We start from the raw sequence: 21,098 nt of genomic DNA on the forward strand, positions 1-21,098 counted from the left end.
ATATACTTTGAGACCTTTTCTGGAGACTGCAGATCCTGTAGCCCAGACAACGTGGCCTGAAGATCGATGTGGGGCAGGGTTTCTGGGGTTTTCCCTGTCTTCCCCTCCTAGCTGTAGGGAGAGAGCCATCCGTAAGACCAAGCAAACGTGACCAACCCAACTTAAGTCCTTTCTACTTTCTGCTCTCACTAGCTCATTGTCTAACCAGGAACGAGTCATTTACCTTATCTGGACCTCTGCTCTCTCATCCTCTACTGAGGAAGTTTGGTGATGGTTCTCTCTCCTCTGTTCCCTTTAGTCCTGACAGTCTGTGAAGTTGGTGACATAGGAAAACAGAGGCGCAGCTTAGCGGTGGCTTGCTGGGCAGTCCCAGGTGACCTGTAGCCTTCCCTGGGCTCGTGTGTTTCTCCAAACAAGAGTATGATTTTCATATCACTCGCTGAAGTCTATCCCTGGAAGTTTCTGTTTCTCCTCCTCTTTGGCCTTTTTTCTTTTGATGGAGTCCTCTCATTGAGTATGACCTACAGTCTGATGAGACATTATTTACATTTTTTCCTTTTGTCCCCATCTCACTGCTGGTTTACAAGAACATTAAGGGCTTTTGTGGAAGCAGATCTGACATTTCTGGTTCAGAGGAGACTTTCTGAGCACTGGCTGAGGAGAGACTGACAGATCTTTTTTCTCTTTTTTTACATGGAACGCTTCTCAAATTTTAGTATCATCCTAGCACAGGGGCCCTGCTAATCTCTGTATCGTTCCAATTTTAGTATATGTGCTGCTGAAGCGAGCACAAGACTGACAGATCCTACCTCCATTCCTGCTCCTGTCCTGATGGATGGCCTCTTCAAAAAGGTTTATGAAACTTGGCAAATTCAGGGAAGTTGAGTGCCTGGAACATGAGGCAGCCGGATTGATTATTTAGCCTGCAAATGCACCATCCGAAAAACTAGTCCAGCCAGCAAGAATAAGTCCAGGAGACCTTGGAAGCTTTCATGCAATCAGATATTTGTAAACAGCTCAAATGGAAGGGAAAGAGGCACAAAACTGTTTCTATGCCTTGCCACCTATGAAAAATAACAGCCTTAGGTTTTCTCGACTTTTCCTTCTCCTTTTGGGAAGTGGCCTCTTTGAGATAGAGTCTAACCTGATTGGGCTGTCAGTGACCTTTGGCCGGGATACACATGGAGCCTAATGTTTGCTTCTTGCGGCATACCTGCACTCTAACAGGAAGGTGTGGGAATGGTTCTGGAGCTGTAAATGTGAGTGATGACTGATTGACTTACTTTCTCACCGTTTTCCATCCCGTTTCTTCAGAGAAGAGCCGAACTACCATTTAGACTGGGCACACGCGGGCCGACTAAAATAACCAGGAATCTTTCTATCTTGGGTCAGAGTACCGTGGCAGCCGTGACTATAGGGTTGACTGACTAATTGCTCAGCTTATTCCTAGCTTTGTTTCAGAAAACGAAGAGTTGGGAGGAGCAAGGTGTTTGAAGATGTTTTTTGAGGGAAAAAAAATAAAGTAAAATATTAGCCTTGGGGGAAGGAGGCAAAAAGTCAGGATTATTTACAGTATTTGTTACAAGGGCCTGTGGTTCTTTTCCTTCTTTCGAACTGTCTTTCTGGTTTACTCCTTGCTCTGTTCCCACCATCACCAGGTCGTTTTGTACATGGGGCATCTAAAACCCCAGCATGAGCCCGAGTTCCCACCCTGGGGTCATGCCCCTGGCTTCCCATCCTGTTACCCCCAAATCCACAACTTTCCTCATGTCCCTTGCCTGCCTGAGAGCCATAATGACCTCATGGGGACTGCTGTATGGAGACGGAACTCTGCTTGCTTTCTGAGATGTCCACGATTCATTTGGGCAACTTGCTTTCCTTCTCCTACCCAGTCACCCTTCACCTCAGTCAGGCATCGCCTCCTCCCTGCCGCCCTCCCCTTGCCTCCAGGTGGTCCTGCCTCAACCTTGGCTCTGACACCAGCCTAGAATGGACACATCTTCCCAAGCTCCCTTTTTTCATTCTCTGCGACCGCTAGTTCCCGTTCACTTTGCCCGATTCTTTCAGCCATTGTGGTTCCCCTCTGTGTTCCACCAGCCCCCCACGTTGCCAGTTAGCAGTGCACGCTTATTTGGGTGCCCGCTTTGCAGAGCAGTGTAGCACGTCCTGGGGAGGATCCAGCGGCGGGGATGAAAGCTAGCTACATCCGTGAAGTAGCCACAGTTCCCTGTGCATGAAGTACATGGCAGGCGCCATCCCTTTATGTGCCTAACCTCTAATCTTCACAAGCTCCCTGAGAGGTAAGTGGCTTCTTCTGTCCCCCCCGCCACTTTTTTTTTTTTTTTAATAAAAGATAACTGAAGCTTGTGGCCATTCTGATGTCCCTAGTGGAATAGCTAGGATTCAAGAGGAGGTCTGGCTTCCACCAAAGCCTTGTCTTTATGACCCTGCTGTGGAAATAGTTTTTCCCTTAAAGGAGTGTTTACAATCAAATAGTGAAGACAAGTGCACGACTGTCGCTTTCCTGCCTCTCTCCCTTACTCAACCGCAAGTTACTTACTCTGGACCAAGGGGCAGAAATTTGCATTCCATTTCAGCTGTTTGATCTTGGGATGGGTTTGGACACAGCTGAACATAAAAAGAATAAATCCAGCAGCTGAATCACACTGAGCAGAGTAGAAAGGGGACAGGCAGTAGATAGGGAAGCTGGTGGAAAACTATGCTAATGACCAACAAGAGGCTTGAAATCAGTGGTGACAGAATAGGGGAAATGGTAGAGTCAAGGTAGGGTTTTCAGATGTTGGCATGTAAGTTACTGTGCAGGAGAAGAAGGAGTTAAAAAAGAAGAAGACTTTTGTGCACCTGAGAGATTGGTGTTGCCATTAGCAAGAGTGGGGAAGCGTGAAGGAGGGAGGCTGCAGGGGAAATTAGTTCCATTTGCCACGTGGAGTTTAGGCAGCGGTCTATCAAGAGACACGTCCGCCAAGAAGCTACAAGTGTGCTCCTGGGCCAAACTGAACTGAGTCCCCCGTGTTAGTGTCCTGGCTGGAGGGAGAACAGGAGCCCCGCATTCATAAAACCTCGGAGTGGAAAACACTTCACAGTCCGTCCGCCGATGTACCATTTAATAAAATGGCGCACCCACACAACGGAATATTATCCGGCCATTAACAGGAATGAGACACACCACCACATGATGGTCCTTGGAGAATTCACGCTGAGTGAAGAAGCCAGTTACGGAATACCACAGATTGTATGATTCATTTACATGAAATGTCTAAAATAGGTGATTCCATAGAAACAGATTACTGGTTGCCAGAGGCTGGGAGATGGGAGAACACGAATGAGTATGGAAGGATCACAATGTTCTGGAATTCGACGATGGTGACAACACAACCTTGGAAATACACAAAGAACCATTGAATGGTTCACTTAAAAAGGGTGAATTCTATGGTATGTGAATTATATCTTTAAAAAAAAATGGAAGGAAAAAAATAAGTACCTCAGAGATCGCCTACTTTGTTCCCCTACTGAGTGATTCAAGGCTTTCATCTGTTCCCTACTTACATTCCTTAAACATGCTCAGCGGCTCCTGCCACAGAGAACTCACTCTCGGTACACCTCATAGGGTTGTGGTGATGAAAAAGAAGGAATAAATGTGAAGCATGTAGTACCTAGCACATAGTCCACACTTGATCAATGGCAATCCTTTTTTTCTTACTTCTTGCCTGCCATTTACAACACGAAATCCTAACAAGAACTCAATCAGAACATACACGTATTCCGTCATCCAATTGCCTAAAAAGCCTGTAGCACCAAGTTGAAGCAATGACCTTGTTGGAATAATCTGTGAAAACATAAGGTTGGTTAGTGGTCTTGTTTTTTAAGATGCTCAAAGGGGATGGAGCGGGGTGGCTCAGTGGGTTAAAGCCTCTGCCTTCGGCTCAGGTCATGGTCTCAGGGTTCTGGGATCGAGCCCTGCATCAGGCTCTCTGCTCAGTGGGGAACCTGCTTCCTCCTCTCTATCTGCCTGCCTCTCTGCCTACTTATAATCTCTGTCTATCAAATAAATAAATAAAATCTTAAAAAAAAAGAAGACTCTCAATGGGGTCTACCAATGCTTTGACAGCCGGTGAGGTCAGTTGGCTAGCAAGCTTGTTTTCCCCTTCATGAGGCACGCACCCACTGTGGCCGGACATCTGAGGCGCTGTTGGACGGGGACAACGGCGTGACCTCCCATTAAGATGTGAGGGGAGCTCTATATTTAGTTTCAACATTTCACCCCCTGACCCAAAATGCCAATGATATTAAGAGTAAGATCAGTGTTTATTGGAAACGAGGCAGCTGCCCCAAACCTTCTCAACAGCCCTCTGCTTTTTGGTAGCTAAAATAGAGAAAGAAATCTAGTTTGTAAAGGGAGTGAAAGTAATGAGTTGCTTCCTAGATTCTTACCCTGATCTCAGACTTTTTCTCCTGGTTTTGGCTTAGGTCAGGCAAATATGATGAAATGATATGGCACAAAAATCCTAGGCAAGAGACAGTTTATTTAGGTTCAATCATCTAGAAGATTGGGACACTTTTTACAAGCCATTTGTTATATGACATTAGCCCAGTGCAGCCCTCGTGGTAGCTGATGTCTGGGTAATCTCTTGGATTGCTTCATAAAACACTGTAATAAACCCAACAGGAGAAGCCCTCAATAGCTTTGCACCAAGTGGGCATCCCTCCCACCTTTCATTTCCTCTGCTTCCTACTCCCCACCCCCTAACCCACTCACGATGCTGGGCAGCTGGAACCACGGAACACCAGGGTTCCTTTCAGAGGAACAAAACAACCAAAACGTCCCCACCTGCTTTTTTAACTGGCCAGTTGGTTTCCTGATTTCAGTAGTGTGAAGCGTTTTTCCTAATCAATGTTTTGACCTCCTCCATATTTATTCAACTAGGTTGAATATACTCTATTAAATGGAACTCTGCGGATGGGAAAATAAATCTGAATTTCGCTTCTCTGGAGACATCATAGTATTTCTTATTATCTGAGGTTAGTGTTTTGCTAGGATATTAATGAGCTGTTTGCCTGCTGGGGAAGTCATTGCTTCTTCCTTCCTTCGATCGCCAAACAAATGGTTTTGAATGAACTTGGAAACCAAGCTTGATTTCTTGATACCTCCTCTGAATCTCGTTTGAATCTCGTTCACTGTTCCTTGCCACTGTAGGTCATTTGGTGCTCCTATCTGTCCATTTCCTCTGACCCTTGCCACTGATAATAGGATTAAAGCCTCCACTCTGTTGCTTTTCATTTACTTCAAATTATCGGTGATTATGTGTGCTGTATTTTCTTTATTTAGACCCAAGGTATAATTAGGGAAGAGAGCTGGACAAAAGAGTCTATTTTTTTCTGTCGCTCACCATGGTGTTGGATGGAAAATGTCCAGCTCTCCTGGTAAGATCCCCGCTGGTCCATGTCTTTTGTGACAGTTGGGGGAGGGGCTTAGCTACGCCAATCCAGGCGTGTGATGGTAGCTTTTTTTGTCTTTCTTTGTGTTTAATGAGATTCTTCAGATATTGTTACTTTGAAGTACTGCTTCTATTTTATCTAACTCATTAAGTGTCCCCCACGTGCTCATTTGCACACGAAGGATTGAGAATCTAGAATGCTTGTGCGTTTAATTTCAATGCTGGTGACTAAAAAAATATGTCTAGTGGACAGTGTATGTCATCCTAGGGTATGTTTTCCAAATATTTTCTATTAAATTAATACACATTAGACCCTGCCCCTGGGAAAGACATCTATAAAACAAGGCACACTGGAACATACTTTAAAAGTCAGATTGATCTAAAAATGAGATTTAATTTTTGCTCTTGTTTTGAGTGATTGGTTGTATTTTATAGCTATTTTGGGTTTGGGTCTTACCAGTGTTTTCCATTCTACAAAGAACGTTTTGGTCTTTGCATTTGGCCCAAGGCAAAATGGGTGGCCTGGCTCAGTTATAAGGAGCAGAAGTGTGGACTACAGATCAATTAATCAAGAGGTGACATAGCTTTGTTCCATTAAACATTTTCTTCCTCGGGTTCTATATGTATTACATTGTTGCGGGGGGAAGGCACCTGGCTGGCTCAGTCTGTAGAGCGAGCAACTCTTGATCACAGGGTCGTGAGTTCAAGCCCCATATTGGGCATGGACCATACGTAACATAAATATGAATGCATAAAGGAAGAAAGGAATGAATGAATGTATAAAAATAGATAGGTATTACATCAGGATGGCAGAGTAGTTATTAAGATAGAACTGTAGTGGAAGGGGAATATTCTGGCTTAAAAATCAGAAGATACACGGCTCTCTGCTCATCGGGGAGCCTGCTTCCTCCTCTCTCTCTGCCTGCCTCTCTGCCTACTTGTGGTCTTTGTCTGTCAAATAAATAAATAAAATCTTTAAAAAAAATCAGAAGATACAACTTGAAGGTCATCGTTGACTATTACTTGGGTGATGTTCCCATCTTTGAAAGGGGGATAACACCACAAGTCACAGGGCTATGATGAGAAACACGCATCTCTGATGGCAGCAGCAGCGAGAGCACATTCTAAACTGTGAACTGGGGTGCAAATGTCACTTGTCAGAGTGGCAGGGAGATGGCCCAGGGACCTACATCATAACAGAATTGAAAGGTATGTATTGGAGCACCTGGGTAGCTCAGTGGATTAAAGCCTCTGCCTTCAGCTCAGGTCATGATCCCAGGGTCCTAGGATCGAGCCCCACATCGAGCCCCACATCCCGCTCTCTGCTCTGCAGGGAGCCTGCTTCCTCCTCTCTCTCCCTCTCTGCCTGCCTCTCTGCCTACTTGTGATCTCTGTCTGTCAAATAAATAAATAAAAATCTTAAAAAAAAAAAAAGGTATGTATCTTGAGAAGCCTTTCTATGTGAAACCTTTATGTTTGGTTTTTCATGAGTGGGGTGCAGGGGCAGCAGTGGGAGCTGGGGACTGGAGTTAAGGGGGTGGACTCCTGCAGAAGGGCCTCGCCCTGCCTCACTGGAAGGAGAGAGGGGGGCTTCCAGAGGGCAGGGACCACAACTCCTCACACCTGCCTCCCCAGCACCTAGGACAGCGCCTGGCAACCAGCAGGCAGTGAGCAGAATGTTCAGGAAACCCCGCTGAGGACTGGAAACACCCCAGCAGTAACCCTGTTATGAGACAACCTTTCTCTCCTCTGCCCCATCCACTTTTTTATCCAGCTATACCATAAAGCAGGTCCCGTAGGAGAATGAGAAGACACAAACCTTGTCTCTGGGGGTTTGGAGAGAGAAGACCTACATTCTACTCCGGTTAGTAAATGTCTAAGTATTTATGTATAGGTATTTTTGCCCAGGTCTGCTTTTGCCTTTTTTTTTTTTTTCAGTTTAGCTTCTCTATTTCTCTTTCCCCGCCAAATTTTGAAGTCAACCGTATCACCTCCACAGGCTCCCTAATTAGCATTTGAAAAGCAGTGCACTCCATCAGACTGGGGGCGGGGGCAGGGCAGGATAACTTGGAGTCGATTTGTATTCCAAAGAACAGGGTATTACTGTGCAGGGCTGAGCTTTGCCCAAGTGCTTAATGCTTGAAAATGCATGAAGAAAACCATCCTTCCTCTAGCAGGTGGTACAGTCTGATTCCAAGGCATAAAATCTGTAGATATATTGAGATATGTCTTCATTTTTCTCCACTCACTGTTTTCCTTCCTGAACGTGTATGCATGTGTGCACATTATAAGAAGTCATTTAAAAAACAAGCACGATGTTCATCTATTCAAACTGGTCTTATTTGGGAACTATCGTCCTATCTTGTAAATAGATTTCCTTCTTTAACAAGGCCATTAATGCTATTTACCTAGTAACACTTGAGTGTATCAATCATATTAATTTCACCAATAGAGCATTTAAGTGATTATTGCGTTTTCTAATATTAAGTATCTTCACTGCATTTAAGGAAAAGTGCCCATGCATCTAAAGAGAAAAGCCCAAACACATAAGGCATGTGTTTACTTTCAACAATAGGAGTTACATTTTTCCAAAGATTGACTTTTTTTTTTTTTTTTTTTGCCTCGGGCCAAAGAGACAGACTGAGAATCCAAGTATTTAGCGATGGAAGGTACCTCATTCAACCTCCTAATCCAATGCTGGAATCCCTTCTCTGGCAATCCTGGCAGATGGCCAACCATCTGCTTGTATACTTCCAATGTTGGGGAGCTCATTATCTCCTGAGGCAACTCATAAATTCTTTCTTATTTGAGCTAAAATCGGCCTGTAACTTCTACCCACTGGTCTTGGTTGTGAAGCAAATAAGGAAGATCCTCAGTGTTTGAAAACAGCTACCACGTCTTCCTTTAGTCTTTTTTAAAATTAAGATAACTGGATGCTTCTAAATTAAGACTCTCACCTGGAATCTGGAAGAGTAAGGACGTAAACAACCGAGTGTTAAACCATGCAGTACCCAGTACAAAACTTCGGCTACAAAGCCGCTAGCGGGTGAACATCTCTTCTATCTTCAAACCTGGCCATAGCCCACTGCGCAGTACAGTTCTGGAACATAACTCATCCCTCATTTAGCTAGGAGTAGTAAGAAATCTGTCCTGGGCGAATAGTAATCCTACTATCTTATTCTTTTTACTATTCTGAATTCCTTCAGAGGGCACAAGCTCCTAAAAATTGCTGTGAGATAAAACGTAAAGGTTTTCCTTTAGAAGGGAAAATTAAATGCACCAGAACATAAATTTTTGAAAGTAGGAACTATGTCCAGTTTTTCTTTCTTTCCCCCTTAGGTCCTAATATCATTCCTGGCAGATGGAAGCTGCCTGCTGATTTGTGGTTTTATTGAGCTGAAAAAGCGAACCAGCCAACATTATGTTGAAATATACATGTATTTGGGAATGCACACACAGATCCATCTATCTATCTACCTATCTATCTGTAGAGAGACATATATACACAAGCATATGCACACACATCTTTTTTTTTTTTAACCTTTACACTATCCTGGGGTTGTTTCATAGTAATTCGTGGGAAGACTTAAAGCCACAATGCAGGCAAAGCTGTTCTCTGGATAAGCTGAAAACCCCAACCACCTGGGATGATATGAAAAGTGACATCTTATTTACTTATTTTGGCATCTTATATATTTCTTAAAGATTTTTTAGATTTTATTTATTTATTTGACAGACAGAGATCACAAGTAGGCAGAGAAGCAGGCGGGAGGTGGGGGAAGCAAGCTCCCTGCTGAGGAGGGAGCCCGACGACGTGGGGCTCGATCCCAGGACCCTGGGATCATGACCTGAGCTGAAGGCAGAGGCTTTAACCCACTGAGCCACCCAGGAGCCCTTTTTTAAAAGATTTTATTTCTTTACTTGAGAGCGAAAGAGAGAGAGAGGCAGGGGGCAGAGGAAGAGGGAGAGAGAGAGAATCCCAAGTAGATTACCCACTGAGCACAGAGCGTGATTCAGTGCTCGATCCCCGGACTCTGAGGACAAGCCCCAGGCTGTCACCAAGAGTTAGACACCCAATCGACAAGTCCACCCTGGGCCCCCGTTGGCATCTTATTCATGCATCCCAAGGTGGTTGCACTGTGAACGCAGACCCTCTCCCGTGTCCCCTCACTGCTAAAGCGATCAGGCTTTGCTCCCAGATACAACAGGCACCGCCCCCCCACCTCCGCCTTCTTCATCTTCCCTCCCTCTTCCTCCCGCGCAACTGTAGAGCTTCTCCAGTCACTCTTGTTCTTGGCGCTCGAGAAGGACAACAGTGAAAGGGTGAGAAAATGTACAACTTCTTTCATCGTTTGCTTTTAGCACTTCACCCAGTTTGACTTAAGTGGGCTTATCCCCTTCTCGCAGAGGTCTGTGCCCAGTGGTCCTTCACGCAGGACTCGCCCTAAGCCACAGGTGCCTGCTGCTGGCCTCCACCCCACCCAACCTGCCGCCTAGACCGTGACCGCGTGACGGAGTTCGCTGTATGGGAAAGATGGCACAGAGAATACCCGATATCAGAGTGCACCAGAACTGTGACAAGAGACGACATTTTTTTATTTGACTGAACCCCAAGAGGCCAAGCCCTGGATTTGTCTTATTTCCTATTTTGTCTCCAGGGCCTGACACATAATAGGCACCAAAGATTTCTGGAAGAAGAACAAATTGCCATGATGGCTTATCTCCTCTGTGCAGTAGTAAATGGAAACTGAGACACAGGGTGGAGACAACTTAGGTTCTCAGGTTGAGCAGAGCAGGCCTACAGGAGGAGAGGTCAGGGTATTCCGATCAAGGAGGATCCCCGTTTTCACTGTAATTTCAGTGTGAGCAGAATCCTGTATGCCTAGATTAATAAAATGGAGATAAGAGAGGTTGGGGGAAGGGAGCTACATCAGAGCACAGTCGTCAAGGGGAGATGGGGCTTTTTCACCATAGACATAGTCTTTACAGTCAGCGAGGCTGAGCGATGTGCCGCCGTGGGGCCTGGGGGCTGTGTACATCGAAACCCACAGGCGCCCATATCTGCTCTTGGCCGACACTCAGCCACAGTGTCATTAAGCAAAACCACGGCTTAGTGTCTCTTCTAAGGCAAGAGAAAAAAATCAAAGTAAAATCAAAGAACGATTCTCTTTCTCATTTCAGTTCTGCTTCTCAGCTGGTCCTGTTAGACATTCTCTTTTAGGAGGGAACCAAGTATCCCCCAGACAGGTGACAAGAAGGACAGAGAATTATGTCATTTAATCTGGAGTTGAGTGCGGTCCTCCAGCGGGGCTGCTGCATTTGACACGGTGGGGCGGTAAGGATGCTTGGCCAGGCTCTTGCTGTCTTCAACCACAAGGCCCTCAAGTTGAACCCTACGTTCAGCTTAGGTTTGTAAAGACTGCGAGCTTAGCGGGGACCAGTGGTTTATACTGCCCGTCAGGAAGTCTCATCTGGTTCACGGAGACCAGCGACAGAAGCAAACTCGATTTGCCAGAACAGCAGACCTTACTAACCCCTACTTCATGCTGGTTCATTCATTCAGCACATTTACTGGGCACCTACAATCCCAGGCATTCTGTTGTTAATGTAGATTTTTTTTTAAGTCCGTACTCTCATTACAAACTTGGGATTAACCTTCAAAGGATCTTTAGAAAAGAGGTAGGTAAATTTAAGAACAACTGTTCTGCTCTGTGGGTATACCTGAGGAAAATACAAAGAAGGAGGAAGCTAAAAATAAATCCAGGGGAACAAGTCCGTAGTCTTTAAGCGCACGCAGACAGGAATCGAGTAAGTAACCATAAGCTCTACTAAGTGCAAGAGAATTCTAGAGAGGGGAGCAGCTTCTTGTAGAAGATTCCTAAACTGAGTTTTGGGTGCGTGTGTGTGCGTGCATGTGTGTGTGTGTGTGTGTGTGTGTGTGTGTAGGGGGATGCGGTTTAGAGACCTTCCGGGCCGAAATCAATGTGTTAACATTGACAGAATGCTCACAGAAGCATAAAACAGGAGGACTAGGGAACTAATTGTGGGCAGCTTGGCATTGATGGAGCAGGAGGTGGGCGGTAGTGCGCGATGGGTGGGCTGACACGCTGTGCCGAGGTGTGTTGGACTCAATTTTACTTTATAGGCCACATGGGGTCATGGAAGGGTTTTAAGCGGAGGTGCTAAGCAGTCATGTTCGTTTTAGATCCCTCACTTGGGCAGCCATTTGTGGGGTGCTAGGGGGCCGATCTGAAGGCAGGGACATCTGTTAGAGACTGCCGCTAAGAAGTGGTGACAGAGGGATGGCATGTCCCCCGAGGTCAAGCATGCAAAAGTCACCTGGTCACTGGAGGCCTCGGTTGGCCCTACCGATGCACTGGGTTCACTAGGCACTTGTGACGAGCCTTCACAGGGACCTTTGGAAAACTCGGTCGGTAAAGTTAAGATCATGTGTTCTTTGTGGACAAAGGAGGAAGAAGCTATCAATAAACGTGGGGGAACAGACTCCTTCCTGTGCACTCCAGCCCCCAAAGAACTCAGATCGGCGAGACTTGCCCATGGTGCACAGGCACTGCTGAACCCTGGCTGGGACAGATGCTTCCGCTGAAGAGTTCTGGGTGGGGAGCCCCATTTCCCAGCTCCTCGGGAATCCCCCAAATGGTCTGGACTGACCTCTGCAGCCCATCCCCAACTCCAGCTGAGCTGGGGAACTTAGCCTGTCTGGAATCAAGTTCTGAGGGACAAGTGGCTCTGACATTCAGGAGAAAAGAACGCGGAGAGCAGAAAAAGAACCGCTCATCAGCTGAGAGCAGAAGAAGGGAGGTTGTTGTCCCTTCACAAACCCCAGCATGGGGCTGCCGGTGGGCTTTTCTGGCCCTGCCGCCCACCCGCCCCCGACTTGTAGAAGACCCCTTGCTTCTAGGGTTAGAGCCCTGAGGGGCAAGACAGACTCATCCTTGCAGGAAAGGGAGAAACGGGGGCTACTTCAGGCCCATCAGCAATCTGTCTGACCTTGTCCAAAGCTCCTTCCCGCCTCCTTGGTTAATAGGATGAGCTCACCAGGCAAAAGAATAAGACGAAGAGTTTCACACAGTATTTTTCCTCCCAAACCCTTAAGCTTCTACGGTCTTATTGATCTTGCATTGTTCCTGGAAAAGGGGCCCCGGATCCATGCTTGGAATTTCACAGTTGGAAGTCACTTTAGAGATTATTTAGTTTGCTTTTCTCGTGTTTAGAGATGTGGAAACAGAAGCAGAGGGTGGTGAAGTCTCTTGCATAGGATCCCAGGGATCCCTCCAGTGTACTTTCTGCTGGGCTCAGGGCCGTCCTTCCGCCCATTTGGCAAACGACGCCCGGCCTGAGGGACTAGAGCTGGAATTAGAACTTCCTTCTGCGTAGCCTGCTCACCCCTGTGGCCTGCTTTGCCGGCTTCCTCCTCTGCGGAAGGGGACTAGTTTCGCCTTGCCAATTGATGCGAAGGTGATTGGAAAGACAGTGTGTACCTGTTGTTGTGGCGGTACACGGTTGGTGCTAAATAATGTCCTCCCCAGGGAGCATGATCCCGGCCGGTGTGGGGAGGTGGGGGATGGGAAGTTGTGAGCCACACTGCTGCCTGCAGTCTGGGTGGCAGGGAGGTGGCAAGGGCCGGCGGCCAACCCTCCGTGGGGAGTGCCGTGCCAACCAGTGTTCTGTCCCTTAAGCCCGAGACCCAACCGCCAAGGCTGAGAACAAGCTGTTCACGGAGGGTCCCATCAGGTTGTGGGTGTGGGGGCCGCAGCCCCGAGGACGGGAGGGCTCTGTGATCGTTTCGGTTGTCAGCCCAAGGCCAACGTGTGTGGTGGAAAAGAGGGACCGATGTTTGCGGACCTCACAGGGCCTTGGGTCTCCTTCCCCAGCCTCCTTCTGGGCGCAGCTGCGCTGTAGCAAACCGAGCACCGACTGTGTGTCAGACGGCTTGGTTGCCCTCCCGGTCCTGCCTCTCGCTACCTCGCTCACTTGGGGCCCTGGCCTCTGGGCTGGACTGTGCTCCTCTCCTGGCCTTGGGGTCCTCATCCGTAACACGAAGAGACAGCTCCTCCCAAGATGTTTGTACTCGTCAAACAGCGCCCTGGAACCCGGGCGCGGGGTCTCTCTGGCTTTCTGGTACAATTGGCTTTCCGGTCCCCGCACGGAGCCTCCAGCTCCCCATCTTCGCCTCCGCTGGGCCGCAGTCTCTGGCAACCCCGCACGCTCGTCCCCCGCGCGGTTCCCCCAACCCCCACCAGGGGGCGCCATTTGCCCGCCGAAGCCGGCCGGGCTGTAACTCCGGGGGCCGGGACCGACTGCCCCCTCGCGCCGGGCGGTGGAGGGTGCGGGCTGCGCCGGGGTGCCTCCCCCCCACCCGCCTCCAGGGCACTACACCGCAGCGCCCGCCCCTCGTCCCGCGGCCGTCCGGCTGCGCGCGCCCCTTGCGCCCCGGCCCCGGCCTCCCTCTCGGCCTCGGCCCCGGCCGCCCCGGGGCGGCGTCAAGTTTGCCTCCGGCCGCCCGGCCCCGCTGCCGGCCCGCTCCTCCTGCGCCTCGGCTCCGGGGCGCGCCGGACGAGGCCCCCAGCCGGCGCCGGGGGCGTGCGAGCTGCCGGCCACCCGGCCCCGAAGGGGCGCCCCCCCGGCCGGCGTGCGCGGGCCGCCGCAGTTCCAGCGCTGGCCGCCGGGCGGCGCCCCGTGCCTCGGCCGCGCTCCTCCCGCGCTGCCCGCTCCCCGCTCGCTCGCAGCCGGACACAGACTGCCTTCAGCTGCCGGCGGATCGCGCTGGGGCCGCCGCGGCTGCTGCGGAAGCAGGGAGAACCGGAAAACAACAGCCCGGCGGCCCGGCCCCAGCTCAGCCCCCGGCGTGCGGAGCCGCCCAGGTAAGGGCAGGGCCCGCCGCGGCGGCCCCCAGCCCGCCTCCTGGGCTGCCCCCGGCGCCCCTCGCGTCCCGGCCGCGCGGGCCCCGCGCGCGCCCCCTCCCGCGCCCGTCCCCCCGACTTCTGACGTCTCTGCCTCTCCGCTCCCCTGGGGCCACTGCCCCGCACCCTTCCCTGCCCCCCGCCCCCACCGCCTCCCCGGCGCCCTGCCTCCCCTCTCCCGCCTTCAGCCCGCCAGTCCCCTGCCCTCGGATCCCTGCGTCTCCCGGGCTCTGGACCCCCATCGCTCCGCTCCCGTAGTTCCTCCAGTCTCCATCCCCGTCTCTCTCCCTCCGCAGCCCTTCCCCGGGCTCGCGATCCTCCCGCGCTGGTCCTCCCCTTCCCCTGTGCAACTCCCCGCCCTGCCTCTGCCCCCTGCAGGGATGCCGGCCCCTGCCCGCCGCCGCGCGCTCCCCCAGCTGCCGTCACCCCTGCTTCCCGCCCGGCCCCGGCTGCTCTGCCCCATCCCGGCGCAGCCCCGGAGCCCACGAGGCCCCCCTCCCTCTTTGCTCGCTGCCATCTGCCTCCGCTGCCCCCTGCCCCTGCGCTGGACTCCGGCCACCACCACACCCCCACCCTCCACGCCGGGCTCGCTTCGGGGGACCGGCGTCCTATCAGAAATGATCCTCTTTCCCTGGACTAATGAGGCTCCCACCCATTTCACCCTAGTTCAACCGAGTGGGAAGTGAGGGAGAAACTCTGGAGACCTGCATTTGGGCGTGTGATGGGGGAGGGGGCTGAGAAGGAGGGGGGGAGGGGAGCTGATTGAGATTCTCTCCGGTGAGGACTGGCAGAGCGGTGAGCTGCTCAGACCTGGCCTGGGTGGAGGGCCGGCTTGCGACAGCTGGGACAGGGGTTTCAAGGCACCGAGAGCACCTGTGTCTCTTTCCCTGGCTCCCTGGAGCTGAAGAAAGTGAGAGAGGAGGAGCCGAGCCCGGGGAGAGTTGGCCAGTGGGCGGGGGCGGCGGCGGTGGGGGGCTGGGCCGGGGCCCTCTGGCCAGCCGGCCTGCCTGGCAGTGGTGGGGCGCTGCGGGCCCGAGCTTCTCCCCCGCTGGACCTTTGGCTGCACAGCTCTTGGCATCTCTACTTTATGCTGCCATCTTCCCCCTGGTGCTGTTGTCTGGTGATGCCACGAGGTGCCACCTCCCTGCCTCCCTCCAGTGGCTCTCCTGGGCATGTCTCCCATGGGCCTGGGTTGTCTGGAAAGAAGAGGGGAGCTCTGGGCATGGCCCCGGACCCCTCCGATACCAGACTGAATGGTCCTGGGGGCTGGCCTGGAGTCCAGAGCCCTGCCAGGAACAGAGAGCTACCTTCCCTTAAGCTCCCTGTGGGTCACCTGGGTGACAGTGACACTTCCAGGAGCACCTGCCAACAGCTGGCATCCCCTATGACAGAGGCTGTCTGGGTTGGCAGTAGACATCTGAGAGAGCACTGTGGTCCCACTTTGTCCTGTGTCTGTGCTCCTGTGATCTGGCGTGAGGGGCCTGGGGAAGTCAGCTGGGTTCCGCGCCCCCCTCCACCCCCAGCCTGGGAAGGAAGCCCCAGGAACTCCACTGGGCATCGTCAGGCCGGTTGTATTTGCTGAAGCTGCAGCCCATGCCTCATCATTAATCAGGTTTATTATTTTCCTCACTGGCTGGATGTGTTCCTCAAGGTCGCGACCCTTTGGAGAGTTAATCTAATATGCACACATTACAATGTCTGGGTTTGTTTAATTTTCCGTATTTTGCTCATTTCTTGCGGAGCGAGACTTCCATGGGGAGCTGTGGCCCGGGCTTGCCCACCAGCCTCCTGCCTGCCCGCCTGGCTGGTTCTATCCCCTAGCCCTCCTCTGGGCCTGCCACCTGAGACCGGAGGCAAGGCTGGTCCCTGGAGGTCTTGGCAGTGCCTGGTGGGGAAGGGGGGGAGTAAGTGGAGGGGCGCTGGGGAGGACATTCTGGTTTTTCTTTGTTTTCCCCCTCTTCCCCTCTCCCCCAGGCATCTTGATCATTGGCTGACATTTACATCAGCACCAAAAGTTCTTCCCAGAGCCTGGGTCTGTGTCCCGGTCTGGCTTTCCAGTTTGGTTTTCCCCGAGGATGGAGAGGAACTTTGGAGGAGTGGGAGAGAAGTGGGGACCGTCATGAGGGGATGCGGGGGACTCCTGAAGAGCGGGTCTGAGCCAGACCTGATGGGAGGAAGGAAGACGGGCAGGAGGACCTGTCCTGGGTGAGGAGAGACACTGCTGGAAAAGCAGAGGAGTGGGGTGGCAGGGGCGGGTGCTGTGCGGCTGGTGGGGGGTGGGCCATTGCAGGGACTGTGTGGGAAGAAAGCCTCTGCCACTACTTCTGCAGAGTACGAATCCCTTATGTGTGTGATGAGCGCCGCAGTTTTCCAAATGCTTTTTAGGAGAATTACTTCATCTGATCTCTACGAGGGCCCTACAAGCATTTCATCTGCACTGTCGCCCTCTAAGGAGGTATCACTGGTCCCCCCAGGCTCTGAGGTCCAGAGAGCTTAGGTGACCTGCCCAAGGCTCTGCGGCCACACAGGAGGCCTCTGGACTCCCGGCCCAGTGCTCGGGTCCTGCTACTTGTTGCTGGTGAAGGTCTCTGCTGCTTGGCCCTCCCTCTCCTTGTCCCGAGCTTCATTTCACCTTCACCTTCTCCAGGCCACACTTTCCCCTCCCCGCGGAGGCTGGCTAGTGGTCCCCACTGCCTCCCCCACCAAGATTTTGGATCTGGCTAATTCTTGGCTCTGCATTCTCAGCCCCTAGACTGGGGGCTCCCCCATGTGGCGGCGGCCGGGGGGGGGTGGGGGGGTGAGGGGGAGGATGTCCGGGATTCCTCTTAACTGCCTCCCGCAGAGAGTTCCAGGTTCTTCCAGACACTGGTCTGGAAACCACAGACCCCCAGGCTCTGTCTTCCTCCTCCGTCTCCTCCACCCCACTCCTGGGCGCCTTATCCCTTTGGCGTTCAGTTCTTTCCAGCACTTCTGGTGCCCAGGCTGACCTTTCCTTTTGCACTGCCCCTGCCCCATGCTGGGCTCAGCCCCTGGGTGATGGGGACGCAGCCTCCTCCGTGGGTGGCCTGTGGGCTCTGCTTCCAGGCACCCTGCTGCCACACCTGCTTTCCCAGAAAGATGGCATTTGTAATGCGTCGTGACCAGGTCTCAGGAGCCTCAGCGCAGTCCCCCCCCCCCCCCCCCCGCCACCGCAGCTCCTGGACTCTGTTCCTTGGGGGTAGCTGGAGTTTACGGCCCTCCTCCTGTGGCCCTGCTTTAGGCCTCTGGACCTGATCCTCCTCTCTGCCCCGCCTGCCCTCGCCCCGGGCTAAGTGACGTGAGGGGCAGATCAGTCTTCTTGTCACTCTCTGGGTGACTTTGAACAAACTGCTTAACCTCTCTCAGCCTCACTTGTCTCACCTGTAAAATGGGGACCATCTCACCTGCCCGAGAGGCTAGTTGTCAGCATGGCTCTGTTTGTGTGGGGCACGTGATCTGTCGATGGGAAGGGCCACATGGAGGGCTCCTGTCACCCTGCCTCCTTGAGGTGATCTGTTGGTCTCCCTGCCCAGAAGGCAGGTCCCTTGAGGAGCAAGGCCTTTGCCTGGTGCCTGAAGTTTGTCCTTCCGTGCCCCGGTTTTCCGCACCCATGCACTGGCCCCTGCTTATAGTGGGAGTGGAAGAAATAGTTGTTGCTTGATTATAACATTTGGTTACATAAAATAGGGTATGCCTTACACTGAACAAACCCAACACGAAAAAGCAATTTATGCCACAGTAGCAGGCCAAGGTAAATCGTGGGAAGGAAGGAGGGAATCGGTTTAACACCGCACACGCCGCTCATTTCACAGTCACCCCAGCTCCACGTTTACAGATGAGGAAAGGGGGCCTACAGGGAGCCCTTCTGAGCCCTGCCATGGTCCGGGGAGCGCTCCAGAACCCCGCCCCTTCCTTCCCTCATACGTGGGCCTAAAAATGGGAGGGAGAGGTTCCTTATGGAAAGATCTGATACAGGTTTTCTTGGAACAACTCAACACCTCAGTCATTTACATAAGCAGCGTTTGGGTCTTCGGGGGGCTCCTCAGTGAGGCAGGGCTCAGCGAAGCAGGTTAAGGATTTGGGGGGCAGCACAGGAGGATGCCCCTTGGATGGGACTAGGAGGGGTGCGTGGATGTGCTCAGGCTGCCGTGGACACTGGTGGTATGGTGGGGCTGGAGGTCAGCAAGGACGGGGAAGGACTTAGCCGATGAGGAGGGCTGCCCAGGCGGAGTGGGGGGGACAGGGGCGGCCTGAGGGGTGGGTGATGGGTAGGGACGGGACTGAGGGGTCCTATTTTCGGGGAGTCAGGGTGGGCAGGCGTAGGGTAGAACTAACAATTCAAGAGGACCTTGAAAGCCGAAGAGAAGAGGTTCACTGGCTGCTTGGGGCTTGGGGGGTGGGGAGCCTCCTGGGCAGGCCGATGAGTGAGGGCCCAGAGAGGGCTTGAGGGCTGGGGGTGCCAGCAGCAGGGGAGGGGTGCATTTGAGTGGCATTTCCAAGGAACAGCAGACCGTGGGGACAGATTGGAAACAGCAGACGAGGCAGTAGAAAGTGTCGCTGAGAACTTGGAGATTTGGAGCCCGGGAGGCTCCCCAGGATGGTGATGCCACTTCGGAAACATGGGAAGCCAGAAGGGGAAGCAGGCTTGTGTTCCCAAAAGCACTGGGAGGCAGGTGTGGGCCCGGGAGCATTTGGGGAGGGAGCCTGGGTGGCCTGTGGACTCCTGCTAGAACTTACTCCCCGGTCTGTTGCCTCCAGGGGCCCCTGGGCTGAGCTTCCCTCCAGCCTCGATCACAGGGGTGTCCCCAGTGCCATGTCCTGGGCAGGTGCTAAATAAATATTTGTCTTATTCAAGTGGCCCCAAGTCATGTTTAACAAATGTTTGTTACCGAGAGAAATTCCTGGTGGAACGTGGTGGGTGAGGAGGGGACCAGAAGACCGTGGGGGACCTCCGGTGTCCAGGAATGGGGTGTCCTGGGGCTCCCCCCATCAGAATCCAGGCTACTTCTTGATGCCTCAGTGTACTCTTTGTGACCTCTGTCATCTCAGGCATATAACACACTCCATCTCAGGAATAGAGTCTCGGGCAGGCTCCCGGGTAAAGGGAGGAGGTGTGGGGAGGGGGGCGCGACCCCCAGGACAGGGCATCACAGCGGCGGCCTGGGAAAGGGACTGTGGAGTAAACACATGTTTAGAATTGGAGTTTAAGGACCAGAGTTAAAGAAGAGGATTTAATAGAATGAGAAATCAATAGCCTAGAGGAGGTTAAGATGTGTAAGTGAGAGCCTGGCTACAAGGTGCACTTAATAAAAAAGAAAATTTTAAGAAGAGCGGAGGACGGCTGCACACCGCAGGGCGGCTGGGGGAGTTGCTTCCATCCAGCCTGGAGGCTCCTGGGTAGGGAGACTGGGTTTCGGGAGTGTAGTGCGGCTGTCACTTTTGGGGGCTGCTGTCTGTCTTTCTGGGTGGCCGGGGTGCAACACCCCTGTCCCTCCCTCAGAGGCTGTTTGGGGTCGTGGTCGGCCACAGCTGGCTCAGATTGAACAGGATTCAAGTCCCGGCTCCTGCAGCTGTCCGGCTGCGAGCCTAAGGAGCATAATGGTGGCCAAAGGAAACTCAGCAGGTTACTGAGCACCCGGGAATGGTCACAGTTGTCGCTGTTACAAGTATGATTACGTTTTCATCTTCACAGAGTCTCTCCTAGGCCAGTTCGGCTCATCCGCCGCTGCGGAATGCTGTCCCTGGTGAGGCTGGTGAGACCGTGGGAACTGGGTGCGGCCCTGTGGGCCTCGGTGTGGTTAAGTCACTTGGTCCAAGTTGCAAGGTGGGCAGTGGTAGAGCTGGGGCGTCAGCCCGGGGCTCCAGGCTCCCTGGCCTGTATCCCTTTTGGGGGGCTTCGTGGCCCTCCACGCAGGAGCAAGAGGACAGGCAAAGAGAGATGTCTGTAACCCACTTGGTCCCATCTTGGCATCCGAACAAAATCGGATTGGCACTGACCAGGAACAGCTTAGTTCTCTAAGGCACTTAGACCAGGAGCCCCTCATGGTCAAGGAGACGGCCTGTGTTTTTGTGTCTGGTGGTAAGCTCACATTGTAGGTAAATATTCGTTAAGTGGACAGATTAGTTGACAGCAACAACACCTATGGCAATGGTAATGGCGAGTATTTTTCAGATGCCTCTCATGTACCAAACACGACACAAAGTGCTTTCCATATAGTATCTTTGTTTCCCCTTACTAACTTTAAGCTTTGGGATATGGTTTATGGTACTATGATTAGTTTAGGCACTACTTAGCCTTCTGTTATACCCATTTCACAGGCAGGGAGGCTGAGATTCGGGGAGATGATTTATTAGCCTAAAGTCCTGTAGCTGGTAAGAAGCAGAGTTGGAATTTGTACCCAGGCGGTCCAATTTAAAAAAATATATATTTTCTTGTTATTAAGTAAACTCTCTCCCCAGCACAGGCTCAAACTCACGACCCTGAGATCAAGAGTTGGGTGTTCTACCAGCTGAGCCGGCCGGCGCCCCTCAGGCTGTCTGATTTCAAACTAGGGGTCAGAAGTTTCTGTGTGCCTGTGAGGGTATGTGCTCATGTGTACACATGTGCGTGTCTGTGAAACAGGCACTGACTGTCCCTTGACTTCCTAGTTCCCCCTCTGGCCCCCTCACTGTCCTGTTCCTCATCTCATAGGCAGGGAGG

General features: G+C 52.2%; 1 protein-coding gene and 1 non-coding gene across 2 annotated transcripts in view; one reads left to right on the forward strand and one right to left on the reverse strand.

Moving 5' to 3' along the window:
- Window positions 1-687: 687 nt before the first annotated feature.
- On the reverse strand, window positions 688-791 carry LOC116874405. Its single transcript, XR_004383985.1, has one exon. It is a non-coding gene; the product is annotated as a U6 spliceosomal RNA (small nuclear RNA).
- Window positions 792-14,170: 13,379 nt separating this feature from the next.
- The window catches only part of GRIK4 (glutamate ionotropic receptor kainate type subunit 4), a 416,257-nt gene continuing 409,329 nt past the window's right edge, over window positions 14,171-21,098 (forward strand). The window contains exon 1 of the mRNA XM_032868748.1: window positions 14,171-14,341. The gene's annotated coding sequence lies outside the window, so the exon portion shown is untranslated. The remainder of the gene's footprint in view (window positions 14,342-21,098) is intronic.

Source organism: Lontra canadensis, unplaced genomic scaffold, assembly GCF_010015895.1.
Source record: "Lontra canadensis isolate GAN:19392208 unplaced genomic scaffold, GSC_riverotter_1.0 scaffold36, whole genome shotgun sequence".
Classification (NCBI taxonomy): domain Eukaryota; kingdom Metazoa; phylum Chordata; class Mammalia; order Carnivora; family Mustelidae; genus Lontra; species Lontra canadensis.